The 18,785-nt window shown below is 45.5% G+C and overlaps 1 protein-coding gene across 5 annotated transcripts in view; it reads left to right on the forward strand.

Moving 5' to 3' along the window:
* The window catches only part of USP22 (ubiquitin specific peptidase 22), a 570,028-nt gene that overhangs the window by 270,847 nt on the left and 280,396 nt on the right, over positions 1-18,785 (forward strand). The window lies entirely within an intron of this gene.

Consider the following 18,785-nt stretch of genomic DNA (forward strand, 5'->3'; position numbering starts at 1 on the left):
TATTGATTTTCAGTGGAGTGTAGGATAGTCGCAAGGTCAGTTGTGTACCTCGTACTGTTGATGAGGTGGTTCACATTTTTGGTGCCTCAAGATTGTTTGAGGATGCGCTCTCTTCTGTGCTTCATTAGGCACCAGTGCAATCTGTTCAGTGGGCAGTTGATGGATCTGGCCTGCATTCCTCCAGAATAGCAGATGAATCTGAAATGGTGGGTTTTTCTGCTCAATTTACTTCTACACCGGCCCTTCAGACTTCTAAGCCTCCGGCGGCAATATGTTTGTGCAAATGTCAGGTGGTCTATAAAGAAGTCCAAATTTCTTTTCAGCTTTATGGAGTTCTGGGCAATGAGTTTGACCCTCATAGCTTTCCTGTCACACTTTCAGCAGAAGCCAGTCCAACTTGTTCCAAACAATCCTCCAGGTTGATTTACCTTATTAAAGCTGGAGGCATAGACTCATCTGCCCTGAAATAATTCAGTTGATCTAGTGGGTCATCTGAATAAAAAACCTCCATCTGCATACCAATATCAATGACTTACAAATGACCACTTCTGAAGGATGTGGGCCACATGGTGTTCATAGCATATGTGGCTGTAGATACACACATATTGCATACTCTTGCCCTTTTATTGTTGAGCTCTGACATTACAAGTTATTTTTCTGCAAAGAAGCTTTGTGTCACAGATGATATGCGACTCCTTCCCTAGTCGTACAATGCACGTAAGCACCCGCTTCACCCATAGATTGTTTTTTTTTCCCACTATAGGGTACATGCACGTTCTGTACTGCTTCGAATCAACACGTTCCCTGTGCCTTTTGTGGGCCTAGCAGTTTAATGACTTTGACATTGATGATCGTAGAGCAATCATTGTGATCATGTGAGCCACAATAAACGTTTTTAATAGAGCAGCAACTTGGCTTATGGGGGCAAGTATATGGTGAAGGGCTGAACACCCTTTTGCCCACAGTGCCACACCAGGTCCCCTTGGATACAGCGCCTGCAAACCTTGCTGCTCCCCAGAGCACAACAAGACCACCTCAGAGTCCTGCTTCGCTTTAAGGTGTAAGACTAAATGCTAAGCTAAATGAAGGAAAGGCCTGTACTCATCTTAAGACGCACTAGCAATCCGTGCTAAGACACCAGATATTTTTATTGATTAAGGCTTCCTTAAGATCATGGCTGAGATGGCAGAGCTTCTGGAGTAGCAGCACATCAACCGACACTTAGCCCATAGATGGCGTCTTAAAGTATCTGAGAATGCGAGGAGATCAAGGTAACCTCATCAACGTTGATGCTGGTAAATCCACTCTCAGGGTGGCCATGAGTACTACCCTCGTCCGGAACGCCTAACTGAAGCCTCACCCACCTAATTGTCATGGGGGCAAAGCATAGCTCCAGAGAAAGTATTGCTTAGAGCACATGAGGCAAAAAGCTTCCACGTTTGGTGTACCACTGCCTTTGGATGCTTGTTGACTCCAGGACAAGAACGCAGAGTTAAGCAAGCTCCAGAGGAAAGGAGTCTTAACATCCACCACACCTCTATGCCCTTGCTTGTGAATACTCCTGACACTACACATTCGGGGCAAAAGTCTGTGCCGAAATAGCACTGTAAGCCCAGTACCCAGACTTCAACGCAGAGATCGGAGCTCTTCGAGGCAGCCATTCTTAAATGGCTAGCTGAAGTATTGGCTGCATAGCAGTAAACCTGTTTTATCCTCCTGGATACTGGAAATATGTCTGCAAAGCCACCTCTGAGGGAGGTTTTCAGTAACTTTGTCTCTTATACCCAAGAAGCAAACACTCACATTTGAGCAGGAAAGAACTATTGAGAGACCTTGGCACCTAGTGCAAAAACGGATAAGACCACCTCCTTTACATTTTTTACCCACATACTCCACTTCACCACCTGATCGTCCACACCCATATACTTCACCACCTACCTTAAATTCTCCAGAGGGATCAGTCCACACTTGCTGTTACTCTACCAGCCATTATTGGGGAAAAAGACCCTTAAGATGAACCTGCAGAGACAGTAGTACAGGATGATCCATGGGACAATTGTCGACCCTTCAGACAGCCCTGATCTTGAGCCCTCTCACACCAAGCAATAACCTTCTGATTATACTCCTGTGATTCATGGCATTGCAAAGTGTTGGAGAAGGATGCATTCATGGTATAAGCCCTCTCAAGAACTAAACGCACGGTTCACTTTCTGTCAAAACTTTTGGGGATGCTTAAGACTGCTCCAGAGAACTTAAAAGATCTTGTAAGATCAAGGTGGTTGCAACTATGGTATAGAGGAAATTTTAGGTGTCTCCCAACGAACCTCGCTGCGTTAGAGGTAAACGCCCACCCTGATTCCTGGTTGTCCATACAGCAAATAAGGGCGCATCTGTCCAGGCAACTGCCCCCCCATCCCCTGCATCCCCCAAATAATGAAAGCAAGACTTTTTAACCAATTCAGACATGCCTTGCAGTTCCCTTCATGAAAAGTCACTTTTCTTGTAGCTAAAACGTCCCTCAAGTGCATTGGTGAACTGCAAGCTGTTACTATTGTAGAGCCATTTATACTGGCTACATGACGGGGGTGGTCTTTAGGACAATCCACGTTCTTACCCAAGGTGGTATTAACTTTTCATGTGAATCAAACTATTGATCTACCCTTTGTCTTTCCACAGCCAAATTAGTTAGGGGAAAAGGGTATTACACACCACTGATATTAAACTGGTGCTCATGATAAGACCAAAGCTTTTCGAAGCACCAATCCACCTTTTTGTAGCTTTCACTAAACCTTATAAAGACTATTCTATTTCAAAAGTGGGCATTGCAAGATAGATTGGTAAATGCATCCAAAATTGTTATGTTAAGGCAAAATTTGGACTCCCTATACCTCCAACGGCACACATGTTAAAACTGAGCTACTTTGTTTCTTTGATAACATTCCTTTAGTAGATATTTGTGAAGTTGCTACTTGGTCAATGCCACACACATTCAAATAGAATCACTGTGGAGACATATAAGCTTGTAAATAAGAGGTGTTTGCCCAGATTTTCTTAAGAACCTTGTTTCAGACATTTGAATAATCTGCCCATTTGCCACCATGAGGAGGAACTGCATTTACAGTTGATGCATAGCATGTATATCTACAGAGACACGTGCTCTAAACTGAAAGTAGTGTGAAGAGCTGTAAATTCTTATGCACCCATCCTCCTCCCAGGCATGGGCAGTGCTAGCACATTTGCTACACTTAATACATATTTACTATCAACTGACAAAGTGCAGATCTCCTACCTACTATTCTCTGCACTCCACTTTCACCCACTGAGTGAAACACTATCTACAGGTGCAGTCTGCTCATGCATATTGTAAGCCTTAAAAAAGGAGGAGGGGGGCTGGGAGGGACACAGAGCATCCCGTGACTCAGAGCTTCTTTGAAGAAAAACAACTTGTAATGTCCAAGCTGACAGTATATGGCAAGAGTGTTCAAATCATGTTAACCCCTTCGCTGCTAGGCCTTTTTCCCCCCTGTGCTAATCCTTTTTTTTTTTTTTTTTTTTTTTTTTTTTTTTTTTTTTAGGTATTTGGGGTAGTACGCGCTTAGGCCCCTGTAACATTTTGACCACATAAGGTATCCACGCCAATTTTGCGTCCTTTTCTTCCAACATCATGGGGATTCTAAAGGTACCCAGGGTTTGTGGATTCCCCTGGAGGGGTCCCAGAAATTAGCCAAAATACAGCAAAAGTTAGTTTTTGGGGGGGAAAATTGGAAAAACGGGCTGCAAATGAAAGCGTCTGGATTATTCCCTGCAAATGTTATCCAAAAAGGGTTTGTGGGGCTGAAATCACCATTTTCCCAGCTTTTAGGGAATGACAGACTTTTGTCAGAAAACCAACATTTTTTACAGTTTTGGCATTTTTCTGGGACATAGCCTATTTTTGCTATTTTTTGTGCTTTAAACCTCCTTACAGTTAATGGTAGAAATGGGTGAGAAAGTAATAATGGATCCTGGAAAGCTATACATTTTAGTAAAGTAGACACAATTCTGAATTCTGCAAGGGGTCATTTGTGTAGATCCATCAAGGTTTCTTTATAGAAACTAACAGTTAAATATTGGAAAAATTGAAAATTAGTTGGAAAAAAACAGCCCTTTGTGTCAACGTTTTCTCCTGCAACTTCTTCTAATTATGACAGCTCTTTGAAAGCAATATACTGTTACATCCGCTGGACATTCCTGGTTGTGGGGATATATAGGACTTGTAGGTTCACCAAGAACCCAACGAACCCAGAGTCAAAAACTGAGCAGCAATTTTCAATGGTTTTTTATATTCCGGGTATATAGCAATTATTGTGGGAAAATGTATACATGGAAAAATTGGTATTAAAGACACCTATGTATTTCTGAAATGAGAACAAATTATACAGTTTAGAAACAGTACATATTTGCACATTTTCCAAATTGGGAATACTCATACTAGCATGAGAATTATCAGTAATTTTTCAACATGACTTCTTTTTTACACAATGTCTTTAATTTGAAAGGCAGAAATGCATCAAAAATCAATAGGTAATAACAATAGCTTTACAAATATGAATTACCCGAAGTCTCCCGATAAAAATGGTACTTCACTTGTTTGGGTAGGCATAGTGCCCACGACAGGAAATGGCTCAAAACCCAACGTGAACACACCACATTTTTCACAATGAAAATTTACCCTTTTTTTGCGAAGTGTTTAGCTGTACTTTTTTAACAGTAGCTCTGCCGGCACCTAGGGAAACCTAGCAAACCTATACATTTTTGAAAACTAGACACCCAGGGGAATCCAGGACGGGGTGACTTGACTGCCTCCCGCCAGGTTCTGTTACCCAGAATCCCTTGCAAACCTACAAAATTGTCATAAAAACCATATTTTCCACACATTTCTGTGGAGGAAAGTTCTGGAATCTGCGTGGATCCACAAATTTCAACCCACACCGCGTTCCCCAAAGTCTTCCGAGAAAAATGGTACCTCACTTGTGTGGGTCGGCCTAGTGCCCGTGACAGGAAACTGCGCAAAACGCAACGTGGTCACACCTCAATTTCGCAGTGAAAAATGACCCTTTTTTGGCAAAGTCCCTAGCTGTAGTTTTTGAACCCTAGCTCTGCCGGCACCTAGGGAAACCTACCAAAGCCACACATTTCTGAAAACTAGACACCCGGGGGCTTCCAGGGAGGTATGACTTGAGTGGATCCCCCAACGTTTCAATACCCATAATAGCTGAAAAAGTCACTTTTTTCACACATTTGTGTGTGGGAAGGTGTGGCCTCACCGGGCTCACACATTTCCTACCACCCAGCGTTATCCCAGGTCTCCCGATAAAAATGGTGCCTCACTTGGGAAACCTACCAAACCCACATATTTCTGAAAACTAGACACCCGGGGGCTTCTAGGTAGGTATGGCTTCCATGGATCCCCCAACGCTTCCTTACCCAGAATCCCCTGCAACCCCCAATTTTAGCTGAAAAAAATCACTTTTTTCACACATTTTGTGTGGGAAAGTGTGGCATCCCTGAGCTCACACACATTTCCTTACCACCCAGCATTCCCCCAGGTCTTCCGATTTAAAATGGTGCCTCACTTGTGTGGGAGGCCCAAGTACCCGCGACAGGCAAGGGCCCAAAACGTAGTGAGGCGTCATCCAAATTGCCTATCTCAAAACCACCTGGTTTTGCAAGGGGGGGTCACCCGGGTTTTTGGCCCCGTGCTCGGCGGCCATCTAGGGAAACCTACCAAACCCACATATTTCTGAAAACTAGACACCCGGTGGCTTCCAGGGAGGTATGGCTTCCATGGATCCCCCAACGCTTCCTTACCCAGATTCCCCTGCAACCCCCAATTTTAGCTGAAAAAAAATCACTTTTTTCACACATTTGTGTGGGAAAGTGTGGCATCCCTGAGCTCACACAAATTTCCTTACCACCCAGCATTCCCCCAGGTCTTCCGATTAAAATGGTGCCTCACTTGTGTGGGAGGCCCAAGTACCCGCGACAGGCAAGGGCCCAAAACGTAGTGAGGCGACATCAAAATTGCCTATCAAAAATGTGCCACACAAATATGTGAAAAAAGTTATTTTTTTTCAAGTAAAAATTGAGGTTTGCAGGGAATTCTGGTTAAGAAAACATTGGGGGATCCACGCAAGCCATACCTCCCTGGAAGCCCCCGGTGTCTACTTTTCAAAAATGTGTGGGTTTGGCAGGTTTCCCTAGATGGCCGCCGAGCACGGGGCCAAAAACACAGGTGATCCCCCCCCCCCCCCCACCCCCTTGCAAAACCAGATCGTTTTGACATAATTAGTTGTTTATTTATACAGCGTGAGAATTTCGGCACAATATTGCAAGGAAAATGTGACAGACATTTTGAGGTTTGCAGGACATTGTGGATAAAATAACTTGTTGGAATTCACTAGAGACATCACCATGAACTCCCATGGGTTTACGACAATATCTACAGTTGGTCGGTTATTCTTAGATGGAATGAACACCTTGGCAGAGAGACTAAAAAGACAAAGATTCCTGCACGGCCATCTATTCCTCAAACACACACACATACTGGTTGGATTTGGCACAAGGGTGAGTGATGGTTCAGTATATACAATTGTATTAGCAAGTGATTTCACAAAAATGAAATGCACTGTTAATAATTGAAAGGGCGAGAAACTGAACCATTGATTCACAGCTCGTGAGCTGTAAAGCCACGACAAGGCACCAACCTCTTTACAATCCATTCATACACCTTTCATACATGTGACGCATACAAAACCATTCACACCGTCAGCCGCGGGCCCATCACATTACAACACTCACACCAGCAGACAGCGCCATTCAAGGGCCCATCACTTTCACGCCCACATTCCTGACACAGCAACCACACAAGCTGATAGATTGTGTGGAGTGGCACTCAGCTAGCAGTGTGTGTAGTGACCAGCAGCAAGTCACTACTCGCACACCGCCAGCCGAGCGCCAGTCCTGGCACACCGCCAGCCGAGCGCCAGTCCTGGCACACCGCCAGCCAAGCGCCAGTCCTGGCACACCGCCAGCCAAGCGCCAGTCCTGGCACACCGCCAGCCAAGCACCAGTCCTGGCACACCGCCAGCCAAGCGCCAGTCCTGGCACACCGCCAGCCAAGCGCCAGTCCTGGCACACCGCCAGCCAAGCGCCAGTCCACGCACACCGCCATCACATTTAGATTTTTTTTTTTTTAGACAAAAATAAAAACACAAACAAATTGCAAATAGATACAAATCTACTAACACAAAATCTGAAACTAAATACATTGCACTAATGCCAACCTTTAAACAGAATCACATTTTTTAAAGAATACAGACCAGGCAGGTCACTTTACCACTCATGGATGCTCCCAAAAATTATTTTGCGTGTGGTACGCTCTAAAACAAGCAGGGACACACAGCCCAGGGTTAGAACACTCTGGGCAATACATGTGAGTCTCCTTCTGCGTACCTCTTCACCAACAGACTCTACATCTCCTAGTGGGAAAGTCTTTTGAGGATGTGGGAGGAATGTAATCAGTAAAGTGGCGATTTTTCAATCGAGCCACATCCTCCACCACTCCAACTCTAGGAACACTTGCCTGTTCCACAACAACAAGGCTGCCTATCACAGACTGCTGAAACTGAACAAAAGTCAACTTTGATGCAGGAGAACACTCCTTGAACACAACAAAAGTATTGAAAGTTGCTAAATTAAAGAGATGGATGGCCAACTTCTTATACCAAACGTAAGCCTTACGAATAGCAGTGTAAGGTTCCTACCTCTGATCTACTCTATCAACACCGCTCATGAGCTTATTGTAGTCTAAAATGCACACAGGTTTGCGCACTTCAGAAATCTGACCCCAAACAGCCACAGGTGAAGTACTCATCATGGATGGTAGTCAGCATGTACACATCCCTCCTGTCCACAAATGTCACAGCTAGTAGTTCATCACTACGCAAGGAACTGCACTGTCCCCTCTGAAGTTTTCTGCAAACAAGCTCTTTTGGATAACCTTTACGGTTAGAGCGGAATGTGCCACAAGCAAAAGTGTCCACTTTGAACAATTCCATAAACAATTGCATAGCAGTGTAGAAGTTATCAAGGTACAAATGGTGGCCTCTGTTAAACAGTCCTCTAGCAAGATCCCACACAATTTTCTCTGAAACTCCAAAAGTGGAAGGACAACCAGTGTACACACGGAAATTAAAAACCTATCCTGTCCTGCTCTCAGACAACATATGCAGCTTAATTCCATAGCGTGCCCTGTGGCTAGGGATGTACTGCCTAAAAACCAAATGGCCCTTGAACAGGCCGAATCTTAACCCCTTCGACGCTTATGACGGAACGGTTCCGTCATGCACGTCGGTTGGGCTGTGCTTATGACGGAACCGTTCCGTCATGGCCCTGCCCGCGCTCAGAACCTTCAGCACTGCGCGGAAATCCGCGCAGCGCTGAAGGGGTTAAAGACTGTTACAGTCAGGGTGATGTCTTGGCAACGCCAAAGAATTATCAACAAAATGCAGCATCCGTAGCAAAAGTAAATACCGGTCACGAGTCATAACTGCAGGAAATATGACCGTTACCATCAAGGGACTGGTAGACCAATATGAAGCCATGGACGGCTTCGTTATCAAACCCATCAATAAAGTCAAATCCAAAAACTTCTTAATCTCTTCCAGATTTGGGGGAGTCCACTTGGTAGCTCTAGAGTGGGGCCTAAGTTTGTCACTGTTGTCCCTCAAAAACTGTTCAGCATACAAATTAGTCTGCTCAACAATCTCACCCAAAAATACATCATCCATAAACAACTGAAAAAACTGTATAGGCAAAAAATTTTCACAATCCACTCTACACCCTGCATCACCACTAAAGGCAGGCAACACCGGCTGCACCATGTTTGGATCAACCCAGAGTCCAGCACTTCCAGTAGGAAGCCTATCCGCCTCAGGCTGCAATCCAGATGCCTCTTGCACCATCGGCACAGCAGTATCCTCCTCTAAAACAGGCACTTCATCTGCGCTGAGAGTACCTTCATCATCAGATTATTCCATGTGGAGAGAGAACTCCCTGCCTGAATCTTCCCCTCCCTCCTCTCCCTCAGACGCACTGTCAGTCTCATAATCCTGCTCAGAGGAAGATTCAAGAAGCATACCAACCACCGGCTGAGCAGTCATTCTACGGCTAGCTATACTGCTTACTAATAAAAGTAACTTGTCAAACAAGTCAACAAAAACAAACACTTTGTAAAATAAGTAATAAACAAAATGCACCTTTATCAGAAATACCTATATACTCCAAAACGATGCCACTCACTTGCCAGAAGCAGCTAAATTCACTACTACCTACTCTGCACAGACACAGTATGGATCAACAATATCCCACTAAAAAAGAAAGCGAAAAGAAAACTACACATAAGACAATGCAAAACACATCGCAAAGAATTCCATGCACAAAACACAAACTAAATAAGTTGCCATTATGACACCACTTACAAAAAAGTTCATTCATACATGACAAAAATACTCATTTGGAGTAAATACAACAAAAATGTTTTTCTTACCCAAAAAAATGCAACTACGCCAAACTGCAGAACCACCACTGTTGAAATCGCGAACAGGAATCAAAAGCTTTACACTAGAATAAAAAGGAGAAAATAACATTACAATCACATATGCAAATAATGCACCAGTCCACACACAATCGACCAGCCAAGCTAAGGGGTAGGTGGGCCTAAGAGTATCAATAAAATACCCCCCCCCCCCCCCCCCCTAAAAGGGGAGCAACCCTTGCCCTTGAAGCCACTCCCAAACACAAAAATTAAAAAAAACCCTGGTGTCTAGTGGATTCTGCCCCCCTTGAGGGCAGATGGGCCTAAAAACATACTGCTATTCTGCCACCCAAAGAGGGCAGAAATGGCCACAATCATCCTCCCATAAAGGGGAGCGACCCTTGTCCAAGGGGCCGCTCCCCAACATAAAAAAAAAAACTGGGTGGCCTAGTGGCCCTACAAAAAAACAAATCAGCCGATCTGCCCCTCAGGGTGGCAGAAACGGCCAAATTAATGCTCACCAAATGGGAGCAACCCTTGCCAAAGGGGCCACGCCCCACAAACAAATCCCTGGTGGTCTAGTGGGCCCAATTTTTAAAACAAAAATTGCGATCTGGCCCCCTGGGGGGCAGACACAGCCACAAATATTGACCCCAAAGGAGAGTGACCCTTGCCCAAGGGGTCTCTTCACAAATAACTCCCTGGTGGCCTAGTGGGCCCTACATTAAATGGCGAAATCTGCAGACAGCCAAAATCATAGCCCCCAAAGGGGCCACTCCTTGGTGGTCCAGTGGGCATTTTGTTTTTATTTTTTTATGCCTCAGGGGGGCAGGCAAAGCCTAAAATATACCCCCCATAAGGGGAGAGACCCTTGCCTAAGGGGCCGCTCCCCCAAACAAAACAAACATACATGGCCTCAAAAGAAATGGCCCCCAAAGGGGAGTGACCACTCCGCACTACATTTCTTATAATTGGCCGATTTATTTATTTATTTTTAGAAAAATTTAAGTCTGCACCCCCCCCCCCCCGGGGGGGCAGACAAAGCCACAAATTATTGCCTCCAAAAGGGGTTGCCTAAGGGGCCACTCCCACAAACAACAAAACACACAAGAAGTAAAAAAAATAATAATCCCTGGCGCTAGTGGGCATTCCTGCTGCACGATCGCATGATCCTGCAGCAGGAATGCACAAAAGACGCATCGAGGGAAAGGAAAACCCTTTCCTTTCCCTCTGTCTCTTTTGGTAAAATCCCCCCACCCCCTCCCCAAAACTTACCTGTTTATTCTCCAACGTGCATGAAGCAAATGGCTCCATTGGCAAGCCATTGGAAACCTCCAATGCCTCGCGCGCTGACATTGGCGCGCAGGGGGGTGCGGGGGGAGGCAGTGGAAGGTCTTCCCCGTTTAAAATACCCGGATCGTCCGCCCACGGGGGGAGTGCCAGCGCTTCCCCCCGTGGGTGGTTGTCATGACGAGCTGAACTCATGAGCACAGGGCTACTGTGTGCCTCGTCATGAGCACAGAAAGGGTTAATCCATAGCACTTCATTTCCTGACTTCACTCTTACTTTTCTCTACATTGTGTGTGTGTGTGGGTGTGTGTGTGTGTGTATTCACCTAAAAAACCATAGGTTTCACACATGTTATAGTTAGGTGGACATTTCGCTCGTAAAAAACCAATGAAATTCCCCCGTTATAGTTAGTTCAGATAACTATAACTCGCGCGACCGCAATCCACTGCTGAGGACTTCACATATTACATCACTCATAACCTGGTCAGTGGCATCACTCATGACATCACTGATGACATCATCCTTTTGATAGAGTGGCGGTCGCGTGAGTTATAGTTATCTGAACTAACTATAACGGGGGAATTTCATTGGTTTTTTTACGAGTGAAATGTCCACCTAACTATAACATGTGTGAAATCTATGGTTTTTTCATTGAATTTGTACGGTTTTTTAAATGCCAAGTTATGTATTTATTATTATTTTTTTTTATATATTTATTTTACAATAAACTAAGTATTAAAATGTTTGTACTTTTGGGTTTTTCACCGTGCACGCACGGTGCGCGCACCCCGTGATTTTTTTAAAAAAAAATTAAAATGTTTTTTTCTGCCTTCGGGGTCCTTCAGGGACCCCCTGACAAAGGCTAGGGGGTCAGGAACTCTCTACCCTGCCCCCTGTTCACGTTCGCCACCTTCCTTTTTCACTCTCGCACTCAAAACAAACAAAATGGCGGCCGACACTTCCTGATTTCGACCGATTCGAACGTTGACTGACATGTAACCACCAATCAGAATTACGCTTGCGCATGTTAGGGTGCGCGCACGGTGCGCGGCTATAGATATTTATGTAATTTAACTGCAATTTTCTCAGGAACTACTGAACAGATTGACTCCATATATGCAAAAGGCACATCCCTGACCTGAGGACTACCTCTTTGCCAAATTTCAAGTAATTCTGTTCAGCCGTTCGGGCTGTACCTTCGACTAAAGGTCCTATGGGAAAATGCATGGGAAAAACGCGTTTTGGGACCCCCATTTTTTCTCGGCCTCCGTTTGACGAATCCCCCCGAGACTTTCAGGGTAGGAGCTGAGCGAAGCACCCCATTAGTTTTGAAAATTTCGCGAGAATTCGTCAACCGGCGCCAAAGTTATTCAAAATAGAATTTTGAGATTTCCTATGGAAACACTATAACTATCTACTGGCGACCGCCAGTAGATATATATATATATATATATATATATATATACCGCATCGGAACTTATTTGTCTCTACTATTTCAGATGACTCATTGTTTCAGCCTCCGTATTCTTGTTGGTTACATTTTTCTTTTAAAAATGTTCTGTCAGCACTTCAGCAGGAAGGGTGAGAGAAGGTCAGCCTTTGCTGTCTTCTCCTCCCTTAATGGCTTTGTTTTTTCAAATGGTAAGCTTACTGTTAGTCAAACCTCCTTGTTTGCCTAAGGTTTTAAGGATTCACTTAGAACAGAGTGTGTCTTTGCCTTTTTCCCACCTCCATCTTTTGAACTAGAATTCCAGGTTCTTAAGCTCGATCTTTGAAGAGAATTTAGTCATTCTCTGCAGGATAAAATAAATCGGGGTTGGTGAGAACCTATTTGTTGGTTATGAAGGTGCAGATCATGGTTAGCCGACCAGCAGACCATTTCGAGGTGAAATTCCTCAGTGATTAATGTTTGATATGATTGTACCGGAAAGAACCCTCCACTAGAGTTATTATAGATCCCTCTGCCTTATCGAAAGTTGATATTTTAGCTTTGCTGTTATCGCATAGACTGACTGCTTCAGGAACTGTTTTTCATAACGGACTCGTGGAAAGAAGTATCAAATAGTAGAGGTTACCACCCTTTGCTCAAATTCTGCCTGATGGATTCTAGTCTTGCTGCCAACTTATCACGCTCCACCTTCTTTTCTATTTTTCCTCTTTATAACGTTCACTTTTCTGTCCTTAAGTCTGTTGTCACTTTTTTTTTTTATTGACATTTCCAGTGCCTGTAGTACAATATGCATCAACTGACGCACTCTCACTGCTCTGGGACATTTGGCCAGCAGCACTTCTCCAGTATTGAATCTTTCATAGATTCACATGCTTGTATCTTCCCCGTCGTCATGGTGGGAGTCTCACGGTAACAGAATGACCACAGCAGTATAAGAAAACTGCATAGGAAAATCCCATAGGGAATCATCTTATTTGGTAACCAAATCTCATCATTATGTGGTCCAAAACTCAGCCAATCGGCTGCTAGCCCTGCCCTCACACTCCCCAGCAGAGCCTTCCTGCCTCAGATTTCCAACCGCCTTCGTGTGAAGAGGAGTCTCCCTGAGCCTTGCTCAGTTTTTCTGTTCCAGTGTGAACTTTTGACCCCCGGTTCTTCTAATTACCTTCTACTTGCTGGTTTAAGGTATTGTGCTTAATCTTACTACTACAATATGGCTGAAAGCTCTAAGAAGAGGCTTTTCAGGCCCTGCAGATCCTGTGGAAAGCCTAGATTATTCTCTGAGGACCCACATAAGGACTGTTTATATTGCTTGCACCCTAATCATGTGCCTAAGGACTAAACATTGCAGAACCTTTTCTGCGAAGACCCTGCGTGACAGGGAGGCACGCCTTCTGCTGTGGCTTCAGAAAAAGAAGGTCACTTCAGACTCTGATTCTGAGGAGGATTCAAAGTCTACAAAGAAGAGAAAATCTTCAACTTTGGAGGATGTTTCAGAGGTAAAAAAGCAAAAAACAAAAGACAAAGGGGCTCCTGCGTCTTCTTTACCTCATACTCCTCTTAAGAAATCTAAGGAGTCAAGAGAGATTTCCTCAGCCCCGTCGACGAAGATTAGAGCGTCGCCGGCGCTTATTACTTTGAAACCGTCGACGACTACGTCGACGGCGACCATATCGACGACGACTCCGTCGACGACTACCATATCGACGTCGACAGCGGCATCGACGACGACGAACACCTCGTCGTCGAAAAACCACCCGTCGACGATTCCGTCGACGGCTACAATGCCTTCGTCGACGAAGACTTCGTCGTCGACGACTACGGCGTCGACGATAATGCAGCTTACACCGTCGACGAGGTCGACGACGGTTCCGTCGACGGGAGCTTTCAAATCCCCTAAGGTGAAGAAAATAACATTAAAGTCTATGGCGTTGTCGACGGGCTCGTCGACGAAGCAGACTAAATCTACGGATTTTACGGCGTGGACGAAAATTTCTCCGCTTCCACCTTCAACTTTACTAGACTTACAGTCCGATGATGAGGACTCTTCAGGGGTGGCTTATAGTCCTTCCCAACTTCGCATAAAGAGTCAGGAAACAGATGAGGATGAATACCACGAGGTACAAGAAGTCTTCTCATTTCAGGACCGTCCACCGAAAGATTCACAGAGGTACGAATCTTTTCAGGAGTCTTATGCCTACGAGGAGGAGGAAGAGCCTCAGAATACTTCGAGAGAGGACTCTGTTTCCTTACCAGGGTCCTTGGTGACTGACTTGCGCCTCATGATCAACGATTACTATCGTCGTTTCCCGGAGGCAAACTCTCAAATGCCACAGACGGTGGAGAAGCCGGCACAGGTACGACCGCCTCACTCGTCTCCCAAAGCTTCCACTCAGAAAATCCGATCTCCACCGATTATGACTATCAGAGATGACCTAGAGGACAGTGATCCCGATCAACTAGAAGAAGGAGAACTCCTTCAAGACAAGCAGGGTGACGATGAATGGGATCAGTATATTCTCCCAACTACGCCGTCAACATCTCCAACACCGGCAAACTCTCCGCCTCAAGATATAGGTGGATTCCATGACATCATGGAGAAGGCATCGAAGCGTTTTGATCTTCCTATTCCGGTTCAGGAAGCTGAATGCTTTCTTTATGACTTTAAGGAGGAGTCACGCAAGTCTATGCGATCCATTCCAATAATTGACCATATTTGGGAAGAGGGCTTGAAGATAATGAAGAACCCAGCTTCGGTGCCTGCTTCAATACCTAGAATAGACAAAAAATATAGGGCTCCGGAATCGTCTCCGGCCTGTTTAATTGGTCATCCTCGGCCAGACTCTGTGGTGACGCAGGCCGCCCAACGAAACTCAAAGAATCCGGTTTCAGCATCTATGGTTCCCCCGGACAAGGAGGGAAGAAGAATGGACGGTGCAGGGAAGCGCTTTGCAGTAATGGCAGCGTCCTCAATAAAGGCCTCTAATTCATTAGCCCTCATCAGCAGATTTAACCGGCAGATGTGGTGCGATATAGCTCCCTTGCTTTCCCATCTTCCAAACGATAAAAAAGAGGAAGCAGCTGCTATACTTCAGGATGGGGCTAGAGCAGCATCTGAGTCCATTGACATCGCTATGGATTTGTCCTCAGTGGCTTTTCGTCAGATGGCAGGTGCAGTAGCCCTGCGGAGGCAAGGATGGCTGAAGGCCACCTCCTTCAGACCGGAGGTACAGGCCAAGATAGTAGACATGCCTTTTGATGGAGAGAACCTGTTCGGGAAACACGTCGATGAGGCCCTCCAAAGCATCAAAACGGACACAGATACAGCGCGGGCGCTGGGATCTCTACAACAGGGCAGGTTTCAGTCCTTTCGGAGGAGAGGATCCCGAGGACAATTTACACAACGATCCTCGTTCCAGTCGAACAGGTATCAGCCATACCAGCAGCAGGGTTCTCGACAGTACTCGAGCAATCAACAATATCTACCTTCGAATAATTATCAACAGCAGTCCAGAGGAAGGTCTTCTACGAGAGGGAAGTCCCAGCAGTCCAACCGACGTCAATGACTTCTCCACATCCGCCACTTGCCCAACAAGCAGCGCCCATTACCTGACTCCATTTTACCCAGCTTGGCTGTCAATAACATCGGACAGATGGGTTTTAGATGTAATTCAACATGGCCATACTCTGGAATTCGTAGAAAAGCCACCAAATCAGCCTCCTATTCGCAGGAGACAGGAACATCTATCAGCCCTCAAAGCGGAAGTGATGGCCTTATTACAAAAGGAGGCAATAGAGGAAGTTCCTCATCTTCAACGCGGGAAAGGCTATTACTCGCATTTCTTTCTCATAAAAAAGGACACATCAAAATGGAGGCAGATAATGGACCTCAGAGGTCTCAACAAATTTATTCAAAAGAAATCATTCCGGATGTTATCCCTGCAGGAAATTCTTCTCCTAATTGGCAGAGGAGATTATTTGGCGTCCCTGGACCTCTTAGATGCTTATTTTCACGTCCCAATCCACGTAAGACACAGAAAATTTCTACGCTTCATGGTGGCGGAGCGCCATTACCAGTTCAAGGTCTTACCTTTCGGGCTAAAGTCGGCACCGAGAACCTTTACAAAATGTATGGCGCCAATTGCGGCCCACCTGCGTCTCCAAGGTCATCAGGTCTTCCCTTATCTGGACGATTGGCTTATCAAGGGAAGTTCGTTCAGAGATACCCTTCGCTCCCTTCACGTTTGCATGGAGCTTTTCGATCAGCTGGGTCTCAGAGTCAACTTAGAGAAATCACATCTCAGACCAGCGCAGTACATTCAATTTCTGGGTGCTCTAATCTGCACGGAGGAGGCCAAAGCTTACCCGTCAGAGGAGCGCATTCAAAAGATCATACGGTTGTCAACACAATTGCAAAGAAAAAAGTCCGTTTCAGTGAGGGTTTACAAGTCATTGATGGGAATGATGTCCTCTTGTATCCCCCTACTCCCAAATTGCAGGTTCCGCATGAGACCTATACAAGAACTGCTGGACGAGCAATGGCTCCAGTCGCAGGGATCCTTCGACGATTGCATAATAATTACCCCTCGGATCAGAGACGCCCTGTCATGGTGGAAAATCAGAGATCATTTGGAGGAAGGACTGACCTTCGAAATTCAAACCTGCAGTTTCGTAATGATGACGGATGCTTCTCTCCAAGGGTGGGGAGCGCATCTCCAGGAGCTCGAAATTCAGGGTCACTGGTCAAAGTACGAAACGCAGCTCCACATCAACCTGCTAGAGCTGAGGGCCGTGTTTTTGGGACTCAAAGCTTTCCTTCCCAGAATTCGCGGATCTACGGTTCTGGTGAAGACTGACAGCTCAACTTCTATGTTTTACCTGCTAAAACAAGGGGGCACAAAGTCGAAACTTCTGTCACAAGAAGCACAGGCCATTTGGAAATGGCTTCTAGCTCACAACGTATCACTGCAAGTGCAACATATTGCAGGAGTGGACAACATAAGGGCAGATATTTTGAGCAGATCTCCCGAAATCTCCCACGAGTGGGAAATACATCAGAAGCACCTTTCCAAAGTATTCAAAGTATGGGGCACGCCAAGGCTAGACTTATTCGCGGACCGCCACACTTCAAAATGCAAGAACTTTGCAAGCAGGTTTCCGCAGAAGGGATCGTGGGGCAATGCGCTACAGATATGCTGGACAGGAATGTTTGCATATGCGTTTCCCCCATTTCCTCTGATATTGAGAGTCTTAAGGAAAATGAAGTCAGAACCGTGTCATCTGATTCTGATTGCACCAGCATGGCCGAGACAAGCATGGTTCTCCGAACTTCTCAGGCTGTCAATGGCACCAAGGATACAGTTCCCGTTAACACAGGATCTGATAACTATGCACAATGGCCAGATACTGCATCCAAATCTGAAATCGCTCAGCTTGTCAGCATGGAACCTCACGAGCATGAATTCCACCTCTTAAAGATCCCTCAGGACTGCAAAGACATTCTGTCGCGATCCCGGGCAGTATCCACAAACAAAACATATACGGCGAAATGGAAAAGGTTCTGTCACTGGTGCGCAGCTAACAATTTGCACCCATTTCGGGTCTCGTCTGCCCAGATTCTTCCATACCTGTTGACATTGGCCAAATCCGGACTCTCTCATATGTCCATAAAGGTACATCTGGCCGCAATTTCAAGATACACCAGAGATCCTGGCCGTCCTTCTCTTTGGTCCCAAAGAGTCGTTAAGGAATTCCTCAGAGGGCTCTTCAGAATGTTCCCTCCTGTTCGAACACCGATTGTTCCTTGGCAACTGAATACAGTTCTTACGCAGTTGATGAAACCGCCCTTTGAACCCATCCATAAGGCGGAGTTGCAGTTTGTCTCATGGAAGACGGCGTTATTGTTAGCACTTACATCGGCAAGAAGAGTCAGCGAGATTCAGGCCTTCTCAATCGCAGAACCATTCCTACAATTCAGGCAGGACAGAGTGATTCTCAGAACGAATCCCAAATTTATTCCTAAAGTCCCCTCCAGCTTTCACCTAAATGAGCCAATAGTTTTGCCTACATTTTGTAAGGACCCGTCAACGGCGGCGGAAAGAGCATTGCACTCTTTGGACATCAAGCGATGTCTAAAATTCTATATCGACAAGACCAAAGCATTCAGAAAAACAAACCAGCTTTTCGTAGCCTTTGCCGGCCCCAGGAAAGGGGTGGCACTTTCCAGAGCCAGTATCTCGAGATGGATATCGTCAGCAATATCCTTGTGTCATACCAAAGCTGGAAGGCCTTTGCAATCCAAAGTACGTGCACACTCAACGAGGAAGATGGCAACTTCTACGGCCCTATTTGCGGGAGTGCCATTGCCAGACATTTGTAGAGCTGCGACATGGAAGAATGCGCACACCTTTACTAGACATTATTGTCTGGACGCAGCGTGGAAAAAGGATGCAGCAGTGGGACAAGCAG

This window comes from Triturus cristatus, chromosome 10, assembly GCF_964204655.1.
Source record: "Triturus cristatus chromosome 10, aTriCri1.1, whole genome shotgun sequence".
NCBI lineage: Eukaryota > Metazoa > Chordata > Amphibia > Caudata > Salamandridae > Triturus > Triturus cristatus.